Here is a 10,775-nt window from a genome sequence, read left to right as displayed (position 1 = left end):
TAAAAATTTGGAAAATTTGCAACATGGCCATGTGGTAGAAAAGAAAAGCCTATTTTCAGGGAAAAAATTCAAGTAGGCTGCAGAAATTTTCATAATAAAAAAGGTCCTAATAGCCAAGACAATGGGGAAAAAGGCTTGAAGGGTTTTTTTTGTTGTTGTTTTTTGTTTTTTCCTTCCAAGACCGTCATAGCAGCCTTTTTTATCACAGACCCAGAGTCCTAGGAGGACAGAATGGTTTCTGCCCCACTGCCCTGCACAGCTTTGGGATACTGCTCCCGGAATCCCAGTTGCTACAGCTCCAGCCATGGCTTAAAAGGGCCTAGATACAACTGAGGCCACTGCTTCAGAGGGTGCAAGCCATAACCCTTGGTGGCTTACACATAGTGTGTAGAATGCAAGAGCTGTGGCTTGGGAGTCTCTGTCTACATTTTAGAAGATGTATGGAAAAGCCTAGATGTCCAGGCAGAAGTCTACTGCAGGGACAGAGACCTCATGAAGAACCTCTACTATGGCAATACAGAGGGGAAATGCAGGGTTAGAACTGTAACACAGAGTCTACAGAGTTTACACTGGATCACTGCCTAGTGGAGCTGTGAGAATAGGGCTACCATCCTCCAGACATAAGAATGGTAGATCCACTAGCAGATTGCTCTCTGTGCCTAAAAAAGCCACAGGCACTCAACATCAGCCCTTTAGAGCAGACGCAGGGACTGAACCCTGAAAACCACAGGAATGGAACTGCCCAAGACCTTGGGAGCCCACCCATGACATCTGTTTGCCTTGAATGTGAGACATAGAATAAAAGGAAATTATTTTAGAGTTTTAAAATTTAATGTCTTCCCTTTTGAGTATCAGATATGTGTGGGACCTATAACCCTTTTCTTTTGTCCACTTTTTCCTTGTGGAAGGCGGTTATGCTCACCACTATACCACCAATGCAAACTTCTCCCTTTTGGAATGGAAATATTTATCCAATGCCTGTACCTCCATTGTATCTCGGAAATAACTAAATTTTTTTTGTCTTTATAGGATCATAGGTGGAAGTACAAGTCTTGTCTCAGAAGAGACTTTGGACTTTTGAGTTAATCCTGGAAGGATTTAAGACTTTTGGGACTGTTGGGAAGGCATGATCATATTTTGGAATGTGATAAAGACATGAGATTTGAAAGGAGTCAGGGGCAGAATAATATAGTTTAGATCTGTGTTTCCACCCAAATCTCCTGTTGAGTTGTAATCCCTAATATTGAAGCTGGGGCCTGGCAGGAGGTGGTTGAATCATGGGGGAGGTTTCTCATGAATGGTTTAACACCATCCGCTTGGTACTGTTCTTGTGCTAGTGAGTGAGTCTCATGAGATCTTGTTATCTAAAAGTGTGTGGCACTCCTCCCTCCCTCTTTCTCTTGCTCCTGCTCTGCCATGTGAGACACTTCACTCCCCTTTGCCTTCTGTCATGATTGTAAATTCCCTGAGGCCTCCCCAGAAGCTGATGCTCCCATGCTTCCTGTACAGTCTGCAGAACGATGGGCTAATTAAATCTCTTTTCTTTATAAATTACCAAGTCTCAGGTATTTCTTTATAGCAATGTGAGAACAGACTAACATATACATATTTTGGTACAAGGAGTGGGAGGCCACTCAAATAAATGTCTAAAAATATAAGGCTTTGTTTTAGAACTGAGCAGTGAGCTGAGTGATTGCATCACAATTTTGTAACTTTCATTTTACTTACAGAATTTGTCTTTTTTTTTTTCCCCCTTGTAAGCTTTGATGAACTAAGCCATCATATGCAGAGTTCCACAGTGCAAACAATTAAGGGTGGCATCTTGCTGAAAGATAGCAAGGAGCTAAGGCCCTCAGTCTGACAGCCCACCAGTAACTGAATCACACCAATACCCATGTGAAATAGGAAGCAGATTCTTCCTCAGTTGAACCTGAAATCAAATCTGAGTCCTGGACTGCATAACAATTGAAGTATTGTAAGAGACCCTAAAGGTAAGCTGTGCCTGTTTTTTCTGTTACACAGAAACTTTGAGATAATAAATGTATGTTGTTTTAAGAAATTATGTTTATAGTGATATGTTTCACAGCAATAATAACTAATACAAAATCTGAAAGAGACTCCTTGATTTTTTTTGGAGGGGGGAATATTTTTATTTACTTATTTTTTTCTTTCCATTTCTTATTTTAGGTTCAAGGGATACATGTACAGGTTTGTTACATGTGTAAATTACATATCACTGTGGGAGTTTGGTGTACAGATAATTTTGTCACTCCAGCAATCAGCATCATATCTGATAGTAAGTTTTTCAATCCTCACCCTTCTCCCAATTTTCACCCTCAAATGGGCCCCAGTGTCTATTATTTCCTTCTTAGTTTCCATGTGTACTCAATGGTTAGCTCCCACTTGTAAGTGTGAACATGCATATTTTGTTTTCTGTTGCTGTAATAATTCACTTAGGATTATGGCCTCCAACTCCATCCATGTTGCTGCAAAGGCTATGATCTCATTTTTTTTATAGCTGTGTAGTATTTCGTGGTGTATATGTACCACATTTTCTTACCCAGTCCACCGATGATGGTCATCTAGGTTGATTCCATGTCTTTGCTCTTGTGAATAGCACTGTGATAAACATATGCATGCATTTGTCTTTATGATGGAACAATTTATATTCCTTTGGGTATATAACTACAAATGATTCATTGATTTTAATTGCTCCCCAAACTTGCTTCTTCCTAAGTATCTCTTGTTAATGGGCAACTCAATCCACTTGTCTGCTCCATAAGAATTTGGTGTAATCCTTGAATTTTCTCTACGTATCACATCACAAAATGCTAGTAACTCCTATAAGGTAAATAAATATTTTTAATACTGCCATGGATATGATGCTACTATGAAGAACCTACATCTCACTTCTAAATCACTGCAAAGTCTTTATAACATATCTCTATAGTCATATGCCTAGTCTCCTTAAACTGATCCTCTGCAATATCAAAATGACACTTGCACAGTGTAAATCAGATTATGTCTCAACCCTCCAATAGTGCTTTATATACAAACTGAACTCCTAACCACAGTCTGTGAGGCTTTCATATTGGGTCCTTCATTTCCTCTCCCTGTCTTTTTCTCACTCACTCTGATTAAATTGGACTGTCATTTCTGTTGCTTCACCTTATAATGTGGCATCTACTCCTCCTATTGGGGTAACTCTTCCTCCAGATCTTTGTGAGGTTTGTTCTTTTTATTTTAGGACCTGCAAAAATATTCATGCCCTCAGAGAAGTCTTTACTGGCTACGTTATCTAAAACAGCCTTATAGTATCCATAACTACCCATTTTCTTAGTGGCATCTATACTAATTAATTATTTATTAGCCATCATTTCCTTAATTTTTTCTTCCACCCCATTAGAGGAAAAAAGCCACTAACCTTTTTGTTTTAGTCACTGTTTGTTTATAAGCAACTGGAAATATAACTGTTATAGAGTAGGTGCTCACTAAATATTGTCTAGTGGTGCATAATTAATCAACCATATATAATTATAATTATAAAATTATGTCTAATTTGCATCAACTATAGCAGCGTCATTGACTGAGATTCAGGTGAATATTAGCTAAAGTGATTGTGCTCATATAATCACTATTCTAATGTTCATCTTTCTGATAGTCTCACTTTTAATTTTATGTTTAATGTTTTACTTCCTGTTTGATTTATTAAGTTAAATAGTCTTGAAAATTCCTATGTACTTTATCTCCCAATAATAACATGCTCCATCATTATTGCTTCTTATGAGTTATCTTGTAAGCGGCATTACACACATGCCTTTAGTTTACATTCTGTTGTTTGCCCATTTTCTTTTATAGCTTAAATTTACTGGTACAGTTTTCTAAAAACTGGCTTCTATCTAAGCTCTTGTGACCAATGATTATTTTGTGATTTAGGACTCATTTGTCTTCACAGACTTCAAGTTAACCCAAAGTAGGACTGTCTGCTTAAGCATTACATTTGAGCTTAAAAGTTTCTAGAGCTTGATGCTCCAGATAGAAGAAGTTTTGTGTATATATATATACACACACACACACACACTCATACACACACACCCATATATATATGTACATACCCACATATATGTGAATGGCATGATGACATGATGTAAAAAGTTGATTTTTAATTTAAATTATGTTACATATAATATAGAAAATAAATTATAATAAACTTTATATACTGTATTTTAATTAAAACACATCTGTAAATAACAGGAAATATTTTTGAATATAATTCAAATGTTTTCATGTTTAAAATCATATAAATATTTCTTATATATTATTTTATTTGAGAAAAAACTATATCCCCACATAACTTTTGATATTATGCCAACTGAAGCAAGTATTTTAAATATACGAATTCCTTGAGGAAAATGTTTGTATCTATACTGTTTATTGCTATGTGCCCAAAAATTCATATAGTGTCACACCCTTAGTGGAAACTCAACTCATTCTTGCTTAATAGTAAAAGGAATTAATAAACTGGACCTCAAACCACACAAAACTTGAAGCGTGCATAGGTTATACATTTGGTGGAGATTGGAGTTAATATGGATACATATATCAGTTACAAATTAATCTCAATGATGTCTTTCTATTCTAGTACACAAAGGCCTGATGTTCAACCCACAGAAACTGCGTCTACTTGCATAAGGACATTCTTTGATTTCCAGAGACCTCTTCCCCATTTCCAAATCAGGTTAGGTTTGCCAAATTATTGAAACCGTCAGCAGAATTCCTCAAACAATGACTTACAGGAGTTACTGTGTACATATCTGAATCACACAAAACTTATATGGAACAATTCTCTAGTATGTTGTTTTCATTTGCTCCCAGAGCCTTCCATTAGTATTAAGCTTAGTTACCCACAATGGTCACTTGCTTAATAATGCATCTTGTATTGTATCATTTACTTTTATTGCACCCTTTTCTTTCCTACTTCCCTATATCCATAAATACCCAAAATTGTGAATTTTGGGGTCACCCCCCAAATAAGTTATATTCATTTAAGTCATTTTCTTGAGTTGGCTTCTGGAAACCCCCTATGAAGACAGATTCTCTCTCTCTCTATCTATCTCTCTTTCATTCAAATAGAAAACAAATGCTCCTGCTGTAAATATCTAAATAGTATATAAGGGTACCCAAGTGTTTATGTGGAAGCTGGATAGCCTAGTGCATAGGCTGTCCCAATTATAAGTTGATTGCTTACCTGTTGCAAATGTACACTTACATGCCCTTCTTTGTAACATTGCAGCTCTATCTGATAAACATCTTTTCGACAGCTGGAAAAGTGTCAGACTTTGTCCGGACAGAGTGTTCAAAGGATCACTGAAAAAGGAAGGAGCCTCTCTCTTCTATGTGAAGCACTTACATATATACACTCTTGCTCATAGGATATGGCTACTAGGAGAAAGTTTGCTTGTTGGTGGGAAGATTCCTTGTCAGTTGTCTGAAAGAGACCCAGTAATGAATGCCCTTTGGTAAGTTTCTCCAGCACCTAGTTAGAGAGCTTCTTAGTGAATTTTACTTTACTGCCACAGGTAATTCTTACCAAGTTTCTAGCACCGCAGTGGACAGCTTCTGACTGAGTTTCAGCAATAGCTCAGTGACAGATTTCCTTCCTGACAGCCTTAACCTACAGCACCTTAGCATATCGTTCTGCCATTCAGTAAATAGCAGCCTCACTCTCTTGCATGAGCTCTTGGTCTCAGGGGTTGGGAAGTGGAGAACTGTCCTCTATTGGGCTGCTTCCTACATGTGCTCTTCTTGTATTCTTTAATGTTCTCTTTACTCAAATGATTAGTGAATCTCTGATTACTAATTATTTTATACTAAAATTTTCCTATTCAGAGTAACACTGTGATTTTGGTTCCTTTAATGTACCCTTACTAATATACCTACTAATTATGACTTGTTAAAATACTGTGCTATGTCATTTGTAAATGATACTTTGATGAGAAGACAGGAAGGGAATATTTTTCCTTAAATTTCAAAGGTGCTTTTAGCCTCCAAAAAGTTTGAAAATGACTAGTGATACATAAGAAAAAAAGTATGCAGAAAACTAAGAAGGAATCAGAGCAAATTCAACCATTATGGAAAACAGTATGGCAATTCCTCAAGGATCTAGAACTAGATGTACCATATGACCCAGCCATCCCATTACTGGGTATATACCCAAAGGATTATAAATCATGCTGCTATAAAGACACATGCACACGTATGTTTATTGCGGCACTATTCACAATAGCAAAGACTTGGAATCAACCCAAATGTCCATCAGTGACAGATTGGATTAAGAAAATGTGGCACATATACACCATGGAATACTATGCAGCCATCAAAAAGGATGAGTTTGTGTCCTTTGTAGGGACATGGATGCAGCTGGAAACCATCATTCTGAGCAAACTATCACAAGAACAGAAAACCAAACACCGCATGTTCTCACTCATAGGTGGGAACTGAACAATGAGATCACTTGGACTCGGGAAGGGGAACATCACACACCGGGGCCTATCATGGGGAGGGGGAAGGAGGAGGGGGGAGGGATTGCATTGGGAGTTATTCCTGATGTAAATGACGAGTTGATGGGTGCTGACGAGTTGATGGGTGCAGCACGCCAACATGGCACAAGTATACGTATGTAACAAACCTGCACGTTATGCACATGTACCCTAGAACTTAAAGTATAATAAAAATAAAATAAAATAAAATAAAACAAAAAAAAAAACAAAAAACAAACAACAACAACAAAAAAATTGGAATTTCTATCTGGAGCTGAGAGATACAAGGATAAGTTTTCTGATTGTACAGATGCTTGAGATCGAAATAGTGGAAGATGAACACTCAGAAATTAAGTGAACACTCATAGACAGTGACACTGGCAGTCTGATCTGGAGTTATATTTTAATATAATGGCTTTCTAGTCAGAACCCTATAGATTGGTCTGTTGTCAAGAATAGTACAGCATAATGCAATATCGCTCTAATTATCCCTTTTCTGAATTATTTGCATCATAGTTTTGAAATTGAAGAATGTAGAAGAAAAAAGTTACATAATAACTGTTCAAATGATGACAATAATATATCAAACATTATGACACGAAAAAATTACTGCAACTTAAAAAACATTTCAGTATTTACACCATTGGCAAAATGATTTTGTGTCCTAAGAAATCCTGTGCATTAGAAAACTCACAATTGACACCAACGCCTTTAGTGTAATTGCAGTGATTCATAATGACTGCATAAAACTTCATCAGTAAAGCATAACAAATTTTTATTTCTGTATATATATAGAAATAAATAATATATTATTATAATAGAAATAAATAGTATAATATATAATTAGTAAATAGAAATATATAGTAAAATACATATATTTACACATATATAAACACATCTTCTCAACATATGTATATATGTATATACATATATACGTATTTATACATATATGCACATATATACATATTTATACATATATATGCACATATATAAGGAAAAAATATATATACAAGTATGTATTTATGTATATGTAGACATATGTGTATATATATGTATTTTTCCTGGAAAGTTTCACAAATATTATATGGATGAAGTGCCTACTCTTCTCTATAGGTATTATTATGTGAAAGAAGTTTAAGTCATTATGATATATAATTTTACATATAAAATTATAATATCAATAACCGTTTTTTTGCCTAAAACTATATATTTAGTTTGATACTATATAAATCTTGTCAATTATGCATAAAAGAATAGAATACAAGAAAATAAAAACAAGGCAACTATATTTGTGCATAGAATTCTTATTTTATACTTTTCTTTGAAAGTATTAGCTCTAAAGTCAATCTCAAGACTATTGGAAATGTAAAAATGTAAGTTTTCTGTAATTATAACTTTAGATTGATAGACGAATATCCAAACAGATACAATATATTTCAGAGTTATCAGGAAAGATCAATAAATTATCTAGGCAAATAATTATGTATATATTGTTTTATCTTCTGAAAATGGTAGTAAAATAACGCCATACATTTATACTACCGATCTTTTCACTAATTCCTAACAGATTTGCCTTAGTCTTGCATTTAATATGCTCTCAGATCATCGGTATTATTATTTAAATTTGCTACAACTGTCTAATAAAAATTACTAAGGAATACAATATAGAAACTTGCTTCAGAAATGATTAAGACAAGTTCAACATTATTTAATAAAGTATATTTTAAATAATAAGCATGGTATATCATTTTGAGAACGTTAACTGAAAATACATGTTTACCTCTCCAAAATCTTTGTGAATAGTACTCTGAAAAATCTATAATAGTATGGAGATGGAGTGCATGTTTGTGTTTTGTGAGGGTAATGGTAAAGGAAGTATAAATATTTATATATTTTGGTGAATTTCTCGAAGAACAAAACACACTGGTTCACACATTGGAAGCCACAGCCTGAAACACATTCCAGGGGAGACAGAAACCAAGATGATTGTCCCTATGCTCAGAAGAGGTAAAGACAGAGAGTTGCTTGTGCAAGGAAAAAAAATCATGGTAGGTAATTCACAGGCTGTCTAATGAAGAAAAACAGTTCTGCTTTTTATTTTCATTTGAATCTCCTATTATCATCACAGATAAATTTTGTATTCAGAATAAAGCACAAAGGAATTATCTGAAAAATTTAAAAAGTTACCTTAGGAAATATGGAATCCTTATGTAGGCAATTATTTTTTATTGGAAACATCTCTTCAATCTGGCTCAGAAGTGAGAGGAAAAAAAAAGTCTGCTGTGGGCACCATGCACATTAAAGTAAATCCAAATACTTTCTTCCCCTACGTGCACAAAATTCTTGGTAAGAAATGCCATCAGAAGACAGATTTGTTCAGAGACCTGTGTGTTTAGACATAGAGAATAAAATAAAAACCCCGAGCAGCCCTCTACATGAATGAGCCTTCTCTTTTCTTCATATATGGCAGAGGTTGACAAGTTGGGTCCCACGAGACAAATCCAGCCAACACCAGTTTTTGTGTAGCTGGTGAGGTAAGATTACATTTGCAGTTTTAAAATAGTTGTAAAAAAATTTAAATATGATTTCACAACATGAAAGTGTATGAAATTCAAAGTTCAATGTTCATAAACAGAGTTTTTAATTTTTGTTTTAGGAGCATGGAGATATTCCCTTGTTTACATCTATGGTTAATGTCATGTTGCAGTAGCAGAGATGAGAGGTGAGTAGTTGAGGTAGAGGGAGTGTAATTTGTAAACAGAAATGATATCGATATGGATGTAGATACAGACTGACAGATCTATAACTATACTGAATATCTATCTGTCTATCTATCTATCTATTTATTCATTTGATCTATCTATATCTATCTATCTATAATAGCTGGGGCCTATCCCAGCAGTTCAGGCTGTAAGGCAGGAATCTCACCCTGGGAACACCATATCATGGCAGGGTGCACTCACAGACACCTACTTTCACTCATATTGGGGCAATTTACACATGCCAATTAACCGAATATGCACAGTTTTGTGATGTGGAAGGAAACTGGAGTACCTGGGAAAGACTCACACATATATGGGGAGAAATAAGAGCTCAATAGACAGTAGCCACTGTGTTTTTGTAGACAGTTCTTATTTTACACACAGTTTTCTTCTTCAGGAACTTATTGTTTCTTGCTTCATGGCTTGCACTGCTCTTTCCTGTATTTTCAGTCGCTGTTCTTGGAACAAAATACTATGTTTATTATTTAAAATATATGAAACGATCAATACTGTACATGTCTTAAGCATGTCAGATGACATATCTAACCAAGGGTATTGTGCAGGTAGGAGAAGCAAGTATTTGAATTTACTTTAATGTGCATGGAGCCCACGGTAGACTTATTTTATTCCATGTCTGAGAAAAATTAAAGAGATCTTTCCAATCATAATCACCTATTATTAGATAAAGAACTCCATGTTCCTTAAAGTGGCTTTTGTAATTTTTCAGATAGCTGCTTTGTTTTTGTTCCAAATACAAAAATTATCTGTGCTGAGAATAGGAGTTTGAGATGATTGAGATTAAAATTAAAAGCAGACTGAAATGCTGCTTTTTAAAAGTAAAAAGCAGATTGAGATGAAAAGAAAAAGCAGAACTCTTTTTCCATATATATCTTTTATCTTTATATGTATTTATTTTATGTATTTTATCTTATATTTTATATACAAAAGATATATATTTTTTCATTATATATGTATGTTCTCCATATATGTACATATATATGTTTTGCATAAATGTATGTATATACATTCCACATATATGCATATATATTTCCATGTATATGTTTTCCGTATATTTATATATGGATAAAGTTATATGTATGTATATAAACCACTTATGTATATGTCAGGTCTTTGACTAGCAACATTTCTTTATAACATTGATGAGAAAAATAAATGATTCCTGATAGGGTCCCCCGTCTATGTGAAGTTCTCATGTTCTCCCCATGTCTGCGTGGGTCTTCTCCAAGTACTCCAGTTTCCTCCCACATCACGAAGCGGTGCATATTCAGTTAATTGGCATGTGCAAATTGCCCAGTGTGAGTGAATGTGGGAGTCTGCGAGTGCACCCTGCCATGGGATGGCATTCTGCCAGGGGTTAAATTCCTGCCTTGCATCCCTAGCTGCTGGGATCGACTCTAGTTACCCACGAACCTGAAGTGTGATAACTGGGTATATCATTATCCTGCTTTTTATT

General features: G+C 35.1%; 1 long non-coding RNA gene across 1 annotated transcript; it reads left to right on the top strand.

Annotated features, from left to right (window-relative positions):
- The first annotated feature begins 224 nt into the window (after positions 1 to 224).
- On the top strand, positions 225 to 10,083 carry LOC139359077 (uncharacterized). Its single transcript, XR_011614690.1, has 5 exons — positions 225 to 1,991; positions 2,188 to 2,296; positions 4,643 to 4,738; positions 5,294 to 5,519; positions 9,196 to 10,083. It is a non-coding gene; the product is annotated as an uncharacterized lncRNA (long non-coding RNA).
- Positions 10,084 to 10,775: the final 692 nt, after the last annotated feature.

The sequence above is a fragment of the Macaca nemestrina genome, chromosome 16, assembly GCF_043159975.1.
Source record: "Macaca nemestrina isolate mMacNem1 chromosome 16, mMacNem.hap1, whole genome shotgun sequence".
NCBI lineage: Eukaryota > Metazoa > Chordata > Mammalia > Primates > Cercopithecidae > Macaca > Macaca nemestrina.
This window is presented reverse-complemented; position numbering and strand designations above follow the sequence as displayed.